At 41.6% G+C, this 18,038-nt stretch overlaps 1 non-coding gene across 1 annotated transcript; it reads left to right on the top strand.

Moving 5' to 3' along the window:
* Nucleotides 1–12,651: 12,651 nt before the first annotated feature.
* Nucleotides 12,652–12,757, top strand: LOC131247576 (small nucleolar RNA R71). The gene has a single exon (XR_009171855.1). It is a non-coding gene; the product is annotated as a small nucleolar RNA R71 (small nucleolar RNA).
* The last annotated feature ends 5,281 nt before the right edge of the window (nt 12,758–18,038 follow it).

Genomic DNA, 18,038 nt, shown 5'->3' with positions numbered 1-18,038 from the left:
TAATGATGAGAAGAATGATGTATGCATGTTATCTATTATTTAAGTTTTATTTTTTATCCTCTTCTGAGATTCATATGTTTCCATCATATGAGATCCACATTGATGGATAGGCTTACCCTAGATCAATCAGATTTCCTAAATAGGAGATGTTCTTAACCTGTTATATTTCTTTGATATTCATTATCCTATAGATATTGAATACTTAAAATCACTGGCGCTTAAGAATATATGTCAATGGTGCAAATCCATTATTTTCTAATCTTTTATATCATTTATTAAAATATTTAAACTATTTTATTTTTCGATTAGGCTGACCATAGTGCTCAGATCCTAGTTGTGTTATCCAAGTCATCATGATTTTGGAACATTAACCTATGTGTGGAACTTTGAAGCTTGGGTGTTATTTTATTCAATTGAATTACATCCATTCAAAAATCTCAAAATCAAATTATCAGTTTAGTTTTTATTACTTAGTTTGTTTTGCATTTGATTTTTTTCCTTCTCGCAATTCATCTCCCTGCGAGATCGACCCTGTATTCACAAGATATTACTTACGAACCTTTGCACTTGAAGGCAAGCAATTAAGTTTTTGGCGCCGTCGGGGAGAGACCGAGATAGATCAGATCTGTGCAAGATAGCTAAGGTAAGTTCTCTTCTAAACCTTCCAAATTTTCTGTAGATTTTTTTTTCTTTGAAATTACAAAGAGAAAGATCTTACCCGATTCGAACAACCTCGAATCTCACCCTTGATACACTCTTTGAAACGCTAGGAAAATTTAAAAACCCTTAGAATACCTCCCAATCCCATTTACAGTCATATATATAGCCTTAGAAAGAATCTCAAACGAAATCGGAAACAAATCCTGCAAATTCGCAGCTTTGTGAAAAATCTGCATAGAATCCATCGATGCCATCGAACACTCATAGATGACATCAAAAGTAATCCTTCAATGGCATCGAAACCCTGTTGATTGCATGGAACTAACACCTCAACTGTCCAGAAATAAAACATGATTTTTTAGAAATTCTCGATGGCACACTCATTGATGGCATCGAACACTCATCGATGGCATCAAAAAAGTGATCAGTTAGTCCAGCGACCAACTAAAGAAAATCTTAAAAACATCAATGGGATCGAGAACTGTTCAATGCCATCGAATGTGACATCGAACAGACTAATGATGGCATTGACAGACCCAGTAACGGACTCGATTTAGGACATTTATTACACCAGTATGTACTATATGTACCATATGTAAGCATCAAAGTCAGAGCTGGGCACAGGACGTCTCGACTTGGCAAACTCGACTCGTCCAACTAAATCTGAACTTAGTGGGTTCGTTGATCCAAACTGAGTAGACTTCATCTAATTTGAACTCAAACTGAGTTGAGTTCGGGTCACCCAGTAACTCAACTCGACTCAACCTGAAATCCAACTCGGTACTGACAATCAGAAACCTGACTCGTGTGTGTATAAACCCAGATTTGACGTTTCACAATCGACTCGATCCTAGCTCTAATCAAAGCTTTACCCATAGCTATTTTACCCAGATATGTATGGTCTGTACATACACATTCATGTTACTTCGGTTCTCTGCATTTTATTTGAAAGTTCTACATTTTGTCTCCAGCTCAGTTGTAGTGACTAAATCATTTAAAATGGCCATTAATCCTAAGAACATTTTTCTCAACTAGATTTAACGCCGACAGCAATTGGACAACCTGCGACGGCGCATAAAACACGGAAGCTGTGTACCCCCAAGCTATTTGTGGTTCACCATATTGCATATGTAAAATCTACTCCGTCCATCGGGTAATAAATATTATCTGAACTGCATAAAAGAAATAATTGCAATTTAAAACTCAAACGGCCCACAACAATGGGAACAATGAAAAATTGCTCCCAAAACAGCTACTTTCTCATGGTAATATTTGTATTTTTGTTTGTTCTCTTCATCCTCGTTAGTTACACCTAGTTAACAGGTTCGATAGAAGATAAGCACCATAATGGCTCTACATACAAACCTATGGCTAGCATGTCATCCCCCATGGCTCCAGATTTTTGGTCTTAGGGTCTAACATCAAGGTTAGAACTTGATAAATGGAGTGGATTTAAGAGATACAACATGGTGGGCCACATAGATCTGAGTGTTTTATGCAAAACAGGTGTTGTATAGGATTCCGGTCCCTCTTAAGCAGCGGTTTAAAATAATTAAGTTCTGTGGGACCTATCAGTTGAATTTGTAAAATCCACCCGGCCATTAGGTCCTACCTTTGATTCTAGAATAAAGGCAAAATATAAACCAAATTCATAGCTCAGGTGGGCCACACCACAGGAAACAATGGAGATGGGATGCTAACCATAGGTTTTTGAACCACCATAGTTTTTATCTTTCATCAAATTCCCTTGGTATTTTTATCTTCACGCGATTCTATCTAAAGAAATTATTGGATGCAATTCTCTATCATCAGTATAGATAATTGTCCTTGAAGATCCAAGGCTCGAGCTCAGCCCACTCCCTACATGGGCCTTGAATAGCAGACCCAATGCAGAAGCTGAAAAAATAGTTGGGCCTTGTCCTGCCCGAATTGCTAAAATCCCTATGCTCTCTTGAATGTTCCTAATCTATCGAGTGGCCACACATGCACAAAGAAATAGACATTTTACATTAATAAAATCAACGGTTTATCGTTGATGGGGCTGAATTGTTGATTGCCTGTTCTTTGTACATAAACCCTTGTAAGGGTTTCGTGAAGAAAGAATTTGGAGTTTTTAATGCTTCTCCATGCCTAACGAGATGCATCAACTTGGGGAATTTTCACTGCGATGCTCTTTTTCTGATGCGCCTCCGCATAAGAATTTCCTTGAGGAGGAGAATTTCTTTTGATTGATTTATTATGTTTAAGATGGAGTGCTTAACCGAAGATTGGAATGGCATATGTGCAGGATAAGACATAACATGTAGTCCTGCTAAAGTGACTGGAGCATAAGCCCGACCCAAAAAGTAACAGTTCTATGCATGGGAGGCCCAAGCCCTGCCCACAGGCTAAGCTAGGAGGTCCAAGCCAGGCCGTGAGCTGGGCCTAGATTGTCAATTGGGTGTGCTACCCGGCCCATTTCAACTGTTAGTTGGGATATAGCCATCATGTCACATGTGTTGAATATCCAATCAATGCAAAAGGTGGGGCCACACCATGTTGATCACCTGGTATGAAAATCAGGCTGATCCACCCATGTGTGGCTCATACCAGCAAATTAAGTCATGCCATTGGCTGTCCATGGATCGTGTTTTGGTGTCCCACTCCAATGGGTGGACTGATTTTCATCAAAGAGAATCATCATGGTGCGGCCCTCCTTTTGCACGGATTGGATATTCTGTATTGATGGGAAAGAATGGAAGCAGATTGCGTCCTGCCCCCACCTGGACGAATTCAGTCCAGGCAGGAGCTCTGTGGGGCCCACCGTGATATCTAGGTTTATTCACTTAGTCCATTCATTTTTCCGTATTATTTTAGTCATGAGTCCAAAAATGAGGCAGATCAAGACTCAAATGGACCATAGATGGCTATTGAATCCCAACCATTAATTAAATCTTCTTGAGAGCCGCAGAAGTTTGAAGCAAGCTGATATTTGTGTTTTCCTTGTCTACGTTACCTTACAAACAGATTGGGTGGCAAATAAACATAACAGTGGGCCCTAGGAAAGGTTCAACGGTGGGTGTTACTATCACTGCAGCTTCTTGTGGTGTGGTCCACTTGAGCCTTGGATCTGCCTCATTTTGGGGCCACGCCTTAAAATGATCTGAAATAATGAGTGGACGGAGTGGATAAAGACCGCACATCACGGTGGGCCTTTCATAACCCCAGCCTGGACCGAGTCGCTCAAGGCTAGGAATCCGCTTCCGGCTGCATCAGAACACTGTATCTAGTCATTTCCAGCTCCAAAAACATGCATGAGAACAACAGGAGAGTTCAAAATCAAAGAGATGAGAATGGATAAAAATCAGCAAGAGTCAGATCGGATGGCTGGTGGTTACTGTGAGGACAATTGTTGAGATTTTGAAAATATCGTGATATCCTTGAGAATTTTGACCGAGTGATATTATTGTGATAATATTGTGATATTTTCAAAATCTCACTAGTTTTTCATTATTCAAATTCTAATTTAAAGCTAAGTTTTTTCCTGCTAATGTCAAGCTCCAGAATTTAGGTACCGGATTAGGGCCATTCAATACCCAAATTCTAAGTACATTAGCTAAAATTAATACATTATCATTAATACACAAATAATTACTCAATTTTACAAGGTTATGTACATTCAAAATAAAGAAAAATAACTACTAATTCCAAACTTAATTAAATGAGATTGTATCATACCATTTACAATTTAAGTGACTAATTAAAGTAAATCACTTAACTTATTACAATAATATATAAAATTTCAAACTAAGCCTAATAACAATTGTTCACTCCCCAAGTATAGGGTTGTGATGTAGTAATAAACTCGGTAAGACCGATGTCGAATCCCAAAGGACTGATACCTGTACGTTATCTGAAACCAAGTAGAATTAGAACTAAACTAAGATGTGATCTAAACCAAATAAAATTTAGGGCATAATTGTGGAATAATTATCTAAAACTTAAGTAATTCAGAGGAAGGAAACTAGGGATTCAGAGGATCCACTTGTAGGGATCAGGGAGATCTTATGCCTGTATCAAGAATTATGGAATTTAAACTGAACTTACTTGATCTGGTTTTCAAGAGATGAAAAGTATATGAATTAAAATGGATTCCATCATCTAACCATGCCCAGGAGACAAAGCAAACAACAGGATTAAACTAATAACCAACCAATCAACAGCGGATGAAAGTCAGGAAGGGTACCATCATCCAACCATGCCTAAGAGACGATGGTGAACAACAGGGCTTCCTGACGTCATAAACATCAAAAAGGGAGAAAGAAATATTCAAAGCCATTGCAGACCCATTGTAATTTCAGTCACAACAGACCATTAAAGACTAAGAAAAACATTTCTTTAATAATCAACACAAATCAAATTCAATTCATGAATTTAAGTTAAAAGCTTGAAATAGTATCTCCCATCTCGCTACAGGCTTCACCTCTTAGCCCTAGCTAAGAGGTTTAGCCACACATGAATGGGCTAAATTCAAAATCAATAACAGGAGAAGGAGAAAGGAAAAAGAAAAAAAACCAGGTCCAGGTCCAGCCCAAGCCTTGCTCCACCTCCAGCCATGTCCAGCCTCTTCCTTCCTCGATTCTCCCTGTCCACGTTCAAGCCTCCCCCCACTCTTCTCTCTCTCTCTCTCTCTCTCTCTCTCTCTCTCTCTCTCTCTCTCTCTCTCTCTGTTTTATATGTGCCAGGGCAGTGCAGACGGAGGTTTTTGGAGAGAGACCTTGCGGGAGTCGGACTTTACGCACGCCCTCTGCTGCGACGATACCTCACGCAGTCATGAATGCGGCGTCTCCACTCTTCTTCTTCTTTGCTTTCTTTCTAAAAGGACAACATCCTCTGGGAGTTTTTTGGCAGACCTACATGATGAACGGTTCAGATCGTCCGTCCGATCACCCCCAAGAGCGCACAACCTGCCGCAAAAGCCGGACAGCGTCCGACTGCGAAACAGGGTGCGTAAAGCTCTTACGCTGTACTGATGGTGGGGCCCACATCACTTTTGTTTTGAGAAATCCACACCGTTCAGGAAGGGGTACTTTTGGTTTGATTTCAGTGTGGCGCACAAGCTGGTTCAGTCCACCGTCCATCTTCCGTTCGGACGGCTGGATTGTGACCCTCAATATCTTCTGTGTTTATGCCACCTAGGCAAGGGTAAAACCCCCTCCCTAAACACCTTGGACGGTCCAGATTCATGATATGCATGATGTGTGGGGCCCACAAGAAAAATCGACAGACGAACAGTGTTAACGCTGTTGCGAATTTGAAGAATTTGAGTTTTTGTCGATCAGCGCCTGCTGACCGACTTTGAGTGCACGGGTGCACGGTTGGTGCACGTGCACACTGTACACATGCAATGCACACGTGGGGTCCATCATGGTGTATGTACAAAATCTCCTCCGTCCATCTGGTTCTTCACATGATTTAAGGCGTTGAGACCGAAGATGAGGTGTATCCAGAGATCAGGTGGGCCCCAGATCAGTAAATTGTGGGCTGATCTATTCGTTGGGCTACTTCCACAGCGATCCAATGGATGAAATTTTACGTGTACGGTTCATTTATGGTCCTCAAGCCACGTATGGAGTTTCGAACTGATCAGATGGTGGGAACCCTATGATCTTGCATTCTGGACACTTTTCAGGCCACTTGAGCTTCAATTTCTCGATTTTCTTGGATCCCTGGTGTGCAAATCTGTCGATCTTGGTCTCCTAGGGTCCGTCGCTTGCCTTGGTGACTTCAGACCGTTAAATCCATGCTTTTAGTACCATTTCCCAGTCCAGGCTCGTGAATACGCCCTGCATCACAAACATGATTAAATCAAGCCGTTAAACAGTACTATGTTTATAAATCTTGGCAATAACTGGGGTCTGATATGCAATATTCGACCTTCAACACAACCCCCAACCAGCATCTTGCTAGTCCCGAGCAAGGTATGCGAAAAATAAATTGAGAATTACAGGACAATTTCTACAAACTCAAGAAATTTATGAAAAACAATTCAGATACTCAAATTTTAAGATTCATGAATGTTGGCATTACTTTCTCCTGAAATCAGGCTCACGGTAAACTTCATAATCAAGCTCAAATATTAATCCATTAATTAGAACGATTCTAAACATTGAGTTCCATGGGTGTATCGTGTAATCTCGGCTTATCATTAAGGTTCACTTCTTAATTTCATGATATTATCGGTAAACACTAAGATAATTCATAATAACTCAAACTTTCCTCACGGATCATCTTTTCATTAATCGACCTTTGATATATATATATTTTTTTCATTAAAATACCGCCATGGGGAGGAATCAAATCTTCACCTATAGGGAACAAACCTATGATGAAGACCATTGCCCACCCCTTTTCGCCGGCTACTTTGGGAAATTAAACCTTCACCTATAGGGAGCAAACCTATGGTGAAGATTATTCACCCAATCCTTTCAATTTTCTCAGGCCAGTGCCTTTCATGCTTAGTGAGTACCAAGAAAATCCTTCAATATCACACTGAAACCTTAATGTGAAAGCGAGATGTGACATGTGAGATCATAACTCAATCAATGTGTACAACTTCTAATTCTGGATTAACAATTCAAACTTAATTATGCAATCCAATAGATACTGAATCCAGGCGTCTTAAATTTTCAACATCATGTATCTTGAAATTCCAAGTGCCCTGGATGGCTGTCAAAATCCCTTCGAATTCACAAGAAAGTCCAGAAAAATTAAAAATTTTCACAATTTTTGTTCAAGACTAAGAAAATGCTGATTAGGTCACCTAATCTCCCACCCCCAACCTAAAATCTATATTGTCCTCAATGTAAAAGATATGAGCATGCAATGCACTTGGGACAACGAAAAGTGAATATGAAGTGATGGGAAGATAGTACCTGGATGATGAATCGAGAGACACTTTCCAAGAGATCGCAGCATGGGCGTCGGTCAGCACGAGAGAGAAGGCAACACAAAAATAACAAAAATAAAATCCTACCTATACCACTTTCGTAGGTGCTCTCGATTGCATTTAGCGTATGCAACAAGCCTTTAAACCCCTAGGTTGCCCCTAGTGGACGAGTTGTAGTCTCGTGAGGGTTTGCAGTAATGTTACCCACAAACATTGAACTAACTAATGATAAAAACGAAATGAAATGAAGAGTTGGGTTGCCTCCCAGGAGCGCTAAGTTTACCGTCTTCAGCCAGACAAATAAAGCAACTACCCTAGTCCTATGAAAGCGATAAACCTACCTATACCTCCATCAGACTAGGAGATCAATCCTGGTAAACAGGAGCATTCAGGGTCATGGACATGTCCTCTGAATCAAATTTCTCAACAAATGGTTTCAATCGATGTCCATTGACTTTAAACTCCTTGCCATTGTCGGGATCTCTTATCTCAACGGCCCCATGAGGAAAAACAGTAACAACAATGTAAGGGCCGGTCCAACGAGATCGAAGCTTACCCGGAAAGAGATGTAATCGAGAATTGTACAAAAGGACCTTCTGACCAGGCGTGAATGATTTTTACAAAATGTGTTGGTCATGAAATGCTTTCATCTTGTCCTTGTAAATTCTCGAATTATCGTACGCATCATTCCGGATTTCCTCAAGTTCATTCAGTTGAAGTTTGCGTAGCGAGCCAGCGTTGTCCAGATTGAAATTAAGATTTTTGATCGCCCAGTACGCTTTATGTTCCAGCTCCACAGGCAAGTGACAAGCTTTCCCATAGACAAGTCTAAAGGGAGACATTCCAATAGGGGTTTTAAAGGCAGTACGGTATGCCCATAAGGCATCGGTCAATCGGATTGACCAATCCTTACGATCAGGGTTAACCGTTTTCTCCAAAATATGTTTAATTTCCCTATTAGAAATCTCAGCTTGCCCACTTGTCTGTGGGTGGTACGGGGTGCTCACCCTATGAGAGATACCGTATTTCTTCATTAAGCTCTCAAATGGTTTATTACAAAAGTGTGAGCCCCCATCACTAATGATGGCTCGAGGCGTTCCGAATCGAGAAAGGATGTTTTCTTTTAGGAATTTAATGACCGTGCGATGGTCATTAGTTCGACACGGAATCGCTTCGACCCATTTAGTGACATAATCCATGGCGAGCAAAATATACAGATTTCCAAACGATTGGGGGAATGGTCCCATGAAATCGATGCCCCAGCAATCAAATGCTTCAATGATAAGGATGGGATTCAAAGGCATCATATTTCGATGGGACAATGCTCCCAATTTCTGACAACGCTCACAAGCTTTGCAAAACTCATGAGTGTCCCTAAACATAGTGGGCCAGTAAAAGCCACACTGCAGAATCTTAGCCGTGGTCTTTTTAGCAGAAAAGTGACCACCACAGGCCTCGTGAGTGACAGAAGGAGATGACACTCTAATGCTCATCGTCTGGCATACATCTCCTTAAGATTTAATCTGGGCAATATTTAAATAAATATGGATCGTCCCAAAAAAAGTTGCACACCTTGGTAAAGAATTTCTTCTTATCTTGCGCAGTCCAATGTGTTAGTATAGAACCTGTGATAAGAAAATTAGCAATATTAGCGAACCAAGGTGAATGGGAGACTCTAAACAATTGTTCCTCAGGGAACATGTCATTGATATGGGTTGTCTCAAGGGAATCGAGGTATTAAGGCGAGAAAGGTGATCGGCCACTACGTTCTCTACTCCCTTTTTATCTTTAATTTTCAAATCAAATTCTTGGAGTAGAAGGATTCATCGTATCAAAGGGGGCTTATAATCATTCTTAGAAAGAAGATACTTAAGTGCCGCATGATCTGTGTAGATAATGATCTTGGATCCGATCAAGTAGGACCTAAATTTGTCCAAGGCGAACGCTACGGCTAAGAGTTCCTTTTCCGTAGTCGAGTAGTTCACCCGGGCATAATTTAAAGTTCTACTTGCGTAATGAATGACATAGGGCCTCTTATCTTTTCTCGGACTAAGACCGCCCCAAGAGCATAATCAAGCGTCGCACATAAGCTCAAAAAGGAAGGCTCCATCGGGTGGTCGCATGATAGCTGCAGTGGTTAACATGCCCTTAAGCTTGGTGAAAGCTTCCTGGCATTGCTCAGTCCACTCGTACAAAGCATCCTTTTAAAGAAGATTACATAAAGGACGAGAGAGGAGACTAAAGTCCTTTATGAATCGCCTGTAAAATCCTGCCTGTCCTAAGAAGGATCGCACGTCTCTGATGTTCTTGGGTGGAGGTAGGTTAGAGATAAGATTGATTTTTGCCTTATCTACCTCGATTCCCTTGGACGAGATGATATGCCCAAGGACAATTCCCTTTTAAACCATGAAATAGCACTTCTCCCAATTAAGTACCAAGTTCTTTTCTTCACATCTTTTCAACACACATTTAAGACTTTCCAAGCACTTACTGAAAGATGGACCGTAAACAGAGAAATCATCCATGAAGACCTCTAGATATTGCCCCACCATATCAGAAAAGATACTAAGCATACATCGCTGAAAGGTGGCAGGGGCATTACATAGTCCGAATGGCATCCTTCGATAGGCAAAGGTGCCGTAGGGACATGTAAATGTGGTCTTTTCCTGGTCTTCGGGGGCTATCTCTATCTGGTTGTAGCCCGAATACCCGTCAAAGAAACTGTAATAGGAATGACCAGCTAACCTTTCCAGGATCTGATCAATGAATGGTAAAGGAAAGTGGTCTTTCCTCGTGACGGTATTCAACTTTCTGTAGTCAATGCACATTCTCCAACCAGTAGTGACTCTAGTTGGCACGAGTTCATTATTAGCATTGGCTACGATGGTGATTCTGGACTTCTTAGGGACCACTTGAGTTGGACTCACCCATTGACTATCAGATATAGGGTATATCATACCCACGTCCAATAGTTTAAGAACCTCGGCCTTAACCACTTCCTTCATATTTGGATTTAGTCTACGTTGTGGTTGCCGGGCGATTTTTGCATTATCCTCAAGATATATGCGGTGAGTACAAATCGAGGGATCGATTCCCTTGAGAACCGCTATCGTCCATCCCAGGGCTCTTTTATGCTCAATGAGAGTAGATATGAGCATACTCTCCTGTTCTTTCTCCAGGTGGGCAGAGATCACCACCGGGTATGTCTCATCTTGACCTAAATAGGCGTATTTCAAATCAGAGGGCAAAGGTTTTAGGTCAAGCTTCGGTGGCTTGAGGTTAGACGGTAGAGGCACTACATCAGTTTGTGGCAATTCTTCAAATTGTGGCTTCCACTGGTTAACTTCCAGTACCGGTGCAGTATCAAGCAAGGCGCACGTCTCCCTAAGCATGTCATCATCAAAATCATGGGAGTGGGTCAGGCATGTCTCTAGATGGTCGGAGGATAAGGTCAGAGGTGTCCTATCTTCCACGAAAGAGTCAATCATGTTAATGTCGTGGAATTCGTCATCATCCTCTGAGTTGCTGCCGTTATTGAAAAAAATGTTTGACTCCAATGTCAAATTTCCAAAAGACATAGTCATGACACCATTCCTGCAATTGATAATTGCATTTAACGTGGCAAGGAATGAGCGACCAAGAATGACGGGAATCTGAGTGCTCATGTTATTGATGGGTTCGGTGTTCAGGATGATAAAATCTACAGGGTAGTAAAATCTATCGACCTGGACTAACACATCCTTAATTATCCCTCTTGGTACACGAACAGAGCGATCAACAAGTTGTAGTGTGGTTGGGGTGGGTTTTAATTCACCTAAACCTAACTGTTTGTATACCGAGTAGGGAATCAGATTGAGGTTCGCTCCTAAGTCAAGAAGTGCGTGATCAATTCGATAATCCCCGATTACACATGATATGGTTGGACTACCGGGATCTTTGAATTTCTACGGTACATCTTGCTTCAGGATGACACTCACTTCCTCCGTCAAGAAGATCTTCTTTTGAATAATTTTTCGTCTTTTGGTCGTGCATAAGTCTTTTAGAAATTTCGCATATGAAGGAATCTGTTTCACGACATCAAGTAGAGGAATGTTGACTTTCACTTGTTTCAACACCTCTAGGATATCCTGAGAGTTAGAGAGAGGTTTTGGTGAAACCAACCGTTAGGGGAACGGAGCAACTGGCTTCTCTAGAAGTTCCAGTGCTAATTTTTGTGGGGCATCACTGGATCCATCATTGTTGTCCTCTTCTGGTTCTTGAGGCTTTTCGAGCCTAACCGGAAGAGTTTTATCAATGATCTTTCCACTCCTAAGAGTGGTGATGGATTTAGCGTGCCCCATCTGATTTGAAGAGCTGGGATCATTATCTCGCATCGCGTTTAGGATTGGGGAGAGGTTGTGCAGAAGCATCCCCTTTTCTATAACCGTCATAGTGAATCCATCTTTTGCATAATTCCTTGCATTATTTGAGCCAGCTCTTGTATGGAATTTTGAACCGGTTCCTCTTGAGGTTTCACTTGATTTGGATTTTGATTGAAGAAACCTTGAGGGGTAGCCGTTTGTCCATTCTTCCAACTAAAGTTTGGATGATTTTTCTAACCAGGATTGTACGTATTGGAGTTAGGTATAGTAAAAGGTCTTTGATAGTTGTTTACGGCATTAGCTTGTTCATTCAACACTCCTCGAAAGGTGGGTATTGTAGGACAATTTTCAGTTGTATGAATGTTGCAATCACAGATGCCGCAAACAATTTCATTAACCTTATCCTTCTTTCCTTCCATGGCCTCAACTTTCCTTATGAGCGTAGTCACTTTACACTTGAGATCATCCTCTTCTTTCAAGAGATATAATTCACCTTTCTCCTTTAATTGAGTCGGCCTAGACGTGGTGTTCGCAATTGGGTAATAGTCCCATGATTGTGTTTTTTCGGCAAGACTATCTAGGTAATCCCATACCTCGTCAACATCTTTATTAATGAACTCTCCATTACACATTGTCTCGACCATTTGGCGCATGGAAGATGTCAGTCCATCATAGAAAAATTTTGTAATGCGCCACGTTTCAAATCCGTGTTGTGGGCATGAACTGACCAAATCTTTGAATCTTTCCCAACATTGGAAGAATGTTTCATCTTCCTTTTGGGCAAGTTCATGATTGCTTTTCTGAGGGTAATCGTTTTATGATGTGGGAAGAATTTTTTTATGAATTCCCTCTGCATGTCGTTCCATGTGCCAATGGATCTAGGACGCAGTGAATGTAACCACGTCTTAGCTTTCTCTTTTAAGAAAAAAGGAAAGAGTTTCAGCCTGATTATATCCTCAGATACATTAGGAAAACATAATGTAGCTATAATCTCATCGAACTCTTTCAAATGTAAATATGGACTTTCTGATTCAAGTCCAAGGAATTTGGGAAGGAGTTGGATAACTCCTGGCTTGATGTCCATTTGTCCTGTGTTTTCAGGGAAAATCATGCATGAGGGCGTACTCACTCCCGCCGGTTGTAAATAATCTCGTAAAGTACGAGGCGGGGGTGCCTGATTGTAACGCCCCGACTTTTCAAGACCCGAGTACATGACCCGTGTCCCGAAAACCCGAGTGTTAACCTTAAAGGATGGTCAGGTATAATATTTTTCTTTTATCAGAGTAAGCAGATGAGCGTAGAGTGGACAAGTAGCATAAAGGGAAATTTCAAATTTCATTTAGAATATACAAGTGCTGCCAAAATGACTTATACAAACCAATGTCTCCAAAATTAACAAATACAAGAATTACATGATCTAATACATGAGAAATAATAAAGCATATAAATATAAGTCAAGATCACACAACTCCTCCAAGCATACAATCATGCATTCCTTGATCGTACCCTACTCCTCATCAAGTCCGAACATGCATATCACTTAAGCCACCTACGCAACGGTTTTATATTTGATGGATGAGTGGCCAACTCGGTGTGATCCCCTCAAGATTACACACGCCGCATTAGGTAAGAAATAGTATAAAACATACAGATAACCAAAACAGAGTAAATGCGTTGTTAGATGCATGGATGCATGAATGTAATGATCGAAGGGTAAAACATCCAGACGTATCGTGTAAAACATCTGCATGCAATGTCCTGAAAACATCCTGACGATATGGTCATCACCAGGGATAAGATCGTCATCAAACATTCGTAATCGCAGGGCATGATAATCCGAGTCAATATCGTCAACGAATGACTGGTCATCAGCACAACATTCAACGTAATCGCAGGGCAGAGTGATCCAAGTCAATATCGTCATCGAATGACTGGTCATAAGCGCAACATTCAGCGTAATCGCAGGGCAGAGTGATCCAAGTCATCGAAATATGTCATGTATGCATGATTAGCCAAGTCATTATTAATCCATTTACAACCAGCCAATTTAGGTAAGCTCAAAGGTCACTACGGGGAGCACATGGCCCAGCGTAGGCCGACGGCTCGGGCATAGTGTCCCATTGCCACCATCCCCGGCCCATGAGACTACCACCTTAGGATGTTTAATGGAACCCCATCGACTAGTGACCAATCACATTACAATATATGGAGCTTACCATCACATGGTTGCACAGAATAAAACATCGAACCCATATAGAGAAATACTAGAACAAAGCCACATAGGGCGATATCAAAGTAGGCCACTTAGGGCCAATATTAAAACCATATGTTAAAGACTATCCTTAAAAACCATTGGGCACAACAACATTGGATGGTAGGCCCACATCAATGGTCCATCTAGACCACTGCTCAATAACCACCAAGTCGAAGGTCCATTACGATCACAACTTGTCAAGTTACATCCCAAGTATGGGTGTACATTCATATGTGGGAATTTCCCACTAATGTACCAGTTTAAGTTCCATAAGCAATCCACAAGCATGAACAGTTATACAGGATAATCATAAAGCATATAATACAACAATTCAATTTCCACTAGCTAACACATGTGATTATAAAGAGAGATATCAATTATGAATTTAAATAACAACTATAACTTAAGCTAATGAGAAGATGGAAAGCTCAAAGGGAAGAATCATCACCAGACAAGTTGTAGGGCATCCTTTGGTGTGAGCCCTCTCGAGAAGCTAGCGTCTCTGCGTCACTTGAACAGATTCCTAGAGAAATCCCTTGCATTAGCTAATAAGTTCTAAGATTCTAGGACGTCCTGATTAGTCGAATGGCCCAAATCATGATGGTTTGGTGTTTATTTGAGAGGGTACAAGCCTAATAATACTTGTCCCAATAAGTGGGCACAAGATACAGTTACCTAGTTGGTGGGGTCCATTTCAAGACGGGCAGATAAGCATTTATATCATGGAGGGGCCCCCATATGTGGCCCACTGCCATATAGATGAGCTTGCCCACTATAAACATCCCATAGTATATCTGTGTGTACAATATATTTGCATCATGCGGTATACATGTATACATTACATACGTAGCACATAGCATATATATATATATGCATACCTTATATATCCGAGGTATGTATCCATGGCATATAATGTATACACCACATACATAACATCTCACGTGGTATACATGTACACACTGTATACAATACATATGCATCACACAATGTATCCCTATATCCATTATGTATTTGATATTGAAACATACAGTACGCACGTACATATATATGTGTATTATACATGTATCACACGAGTTCTGTGTGGACGGTGTGGATGTGTGTCCAGGCACACCATATTCAGACCCCGGGACGGTCTGTATCCAGCGTGCACAAAAGTGGGTCCCACACATGTAGGACTCACCATGCAAATATGAATATACGTGCGTTCCTTCACACTTGTGACATGGGTTCTGAATCCGAACGGTCCATAAGATGTGGAATCCCAAGAAACCTCAGGGTGTGAGTTTTCACCATGACCCAAGATTCTGGTGGGCCATAGCAAGAATAATTTCAATTTAAAGGAAGAAACTATTTTCATTCCTTGCGGCCCACCGAAGTTTCGTTTTAAAGTAAAATTTGAAACCAAGGGGTTTTATGAGGTGCTGGTTCATGTGGACCATTCGGATTTCCCAGACTCATCATAGCTGATGAGATCTCAACTTTTTGCAAATCAGTTTACGGAACTGATTGGCAGAGGAGCATTCGGCGTCCTCTGCTTCAACGTCCTGGTGCATGTTATTTCACTTCATAGGTGGGTCCCATGTGGGGCCCACCACATATCTATATATACTATCAGATATATATATTCATATACGTATGTATATATATACATATAAATATATAAAATAAAGAAAGAAAGAAACAAAAGAAATTACCCAGTACTGGACGTCCGGCCCAGGGCCTACATTTGGACCATCGTCCCTGATGGACGGTTCATACATCAATAGCCCATGGTGGCCAAGCACTAGACCCATCCACCGGCATTTGGTGGGGCCCACGGCCGATGCAGGGCTCATATTCAGGGTCGGCCCACTGACGTTGGGCGAGGCCCACCTGCATTTTGCAGGGCCCAGACCGTCAATCAGCCCACCAACCCTCACGTAATGTGTGTCGACTCTGTTCCCAACAGAGGTTCCGTTTCTTCGTTGTAGGCCACCATCATGGAGTAAATGGTGGATCTGAACCGTTCATCAAGTAGAGGGAGGAAAACCATTCAAAACCACGTTGATCTTTCTAGGCCACTCACATTCACGAGGTCTCTACGGCGGTCGAAAGAAGACCGTTCGGCTACTTTTGAGGCTTGATTACCTAGGTGGGCCACATCATCAGATGATCAAAGCTCGCCCTTCATGGTCAAAATTTCAAGAGGAAGATGGTGGACGGTGTGGATATGCAGCAAGGTGGCCCAGCCTTTTAACGTGATTCGGTCCCGAACAGGGTCCCTGCCTTTTATCCGAGTTTGGCCTGAAAACTAGCCATTGTTTGGCATAGTTTGGCCTGGAATATTGTTACCACTGCCCTAGATTTTGCATCCTAGCAAGGCTTCAGTTGAAACAGCCCTTAGCTCTGAACAGAGCTTTAGTTGAGTCGGTTTTTCAGCCCGGAACAGGGCCATGGATTGGCTCTGTTCTAATCCGAACAGGGACCCAACGACAGTCTCAACAGTCCGCCTATTGCCACTGATTGGCTTGCCCTCCGAGCTAGTTTCGAAACTCTACAGAGAGCTCGAAACAGACTCGTTATGAGGCCTGTAATGTGGTCTGAAACGGCCATTGTTTGGCTCGTCCCGACGTTACTGTGGCTGGACCGAACCCAACCATTTGCTTGGCATGGTTCCGGTTCAGAGACATATGACATGAAGCTATAAGGAAGAAGAAGAAGAATAAAAAAAACGAAAGAGAAGACGGTTCTCTGGGTTTCCTCTCCGCACTCTCTCCTTCTCACTTGGTGCGAATTCAAGGGCTACACTGACCTCATTTTATAGTCAGCGAGAGAGAGATGGATGGCTGTGATCGTCCTTACCGTGGACGGCTGAGCTTAGCCCTTCCCAAAGGGGAAGTCGGTTTCTCTCTCTCTCTTTCCACAGGCTCTCGGGTCGAGCTGTTTTTAGGCTAAGATGGACGGTGGCGTTCAATCTCCCTCCTCCGCTTACGAATGGTCGAACGGCTATACCGTTTTGATCGTGTGGGTCCCATGAAGGATTTGAACGGTTTACAAAGCTCGGAAAACGGTTGTGATGGCCCACTTACAGGCTTGAAGTGGGTCGGTTTGAAACAGAGAGCGCAAGATATTTGCAAAATGCTCGGTCAGAGCTAGTTTGACCGAGCATTGGGTTTAGTACACCTCATGCCCAAGGACCCTTTGTGTACATGCATTGTGTAGGGGTCCGCTGAAATGTGATTACCATGATCTACTCCGTTCATTTGCATTGGGAACCCTTCATAGGGACCCTGTCCCATTTCGAGTCGATGGTGAGACCCAGGTGGGCCATGCTAACCAGATCTTGACCCTTAACGAATGATTATAATTGTTCCGGTGGTCAGATTTACCCCATATCAATCGTCAACAGTTAAAGTGGCCCTATGAGTTGTCTACCTCTTCAAGATTTCTTACTGCCCATATAATACTTATAATTTTATTTTATTTCATTTATTTTGTTATGTGTATACATGTATTTATATCATTTTTATATTTATTATTATTATTGTCTGCACACTATATATATAATTCATGATGTGGGCCACACTGTAGGTCATTAGGAGTTAGGACCATTATAAACCAATCCAATGATTGGATTGCCTAGTATTTTATTATTGATAACCCTAGGGGTCCTAATGAATGTTTTAGGTGAGATTTGGGAGTTGAATAGAAAGGATCTTTCTACGGGGCGTTGTAAACTGATGAATGGTAGATCTTGTGATTTTGATCCCTACATTGGTTTCATACAGATCGATTGTACTAAATAGGTGTATGATGAGATTTCATTACACTTAAGATTATACAAATAAGATTTTCA

This window comes from Magnolia sinica, chromosome 5 (assembly GCF_029962835.1).
Source record: "Magnolia sinica isolate HGM2019 chromosome 5, MsV1, whole genome shotgun sequence".
Lineage (NCBI taxonomy): Eukaryota > Viridiplantae > Streptophyta > Magnoliopsida > Magnoliales > Magnoliaceae > Magnolia > Magnolia sinica.
This window is presented reverse-complemented; position numbering and strand designations above follow the sequence as displayed.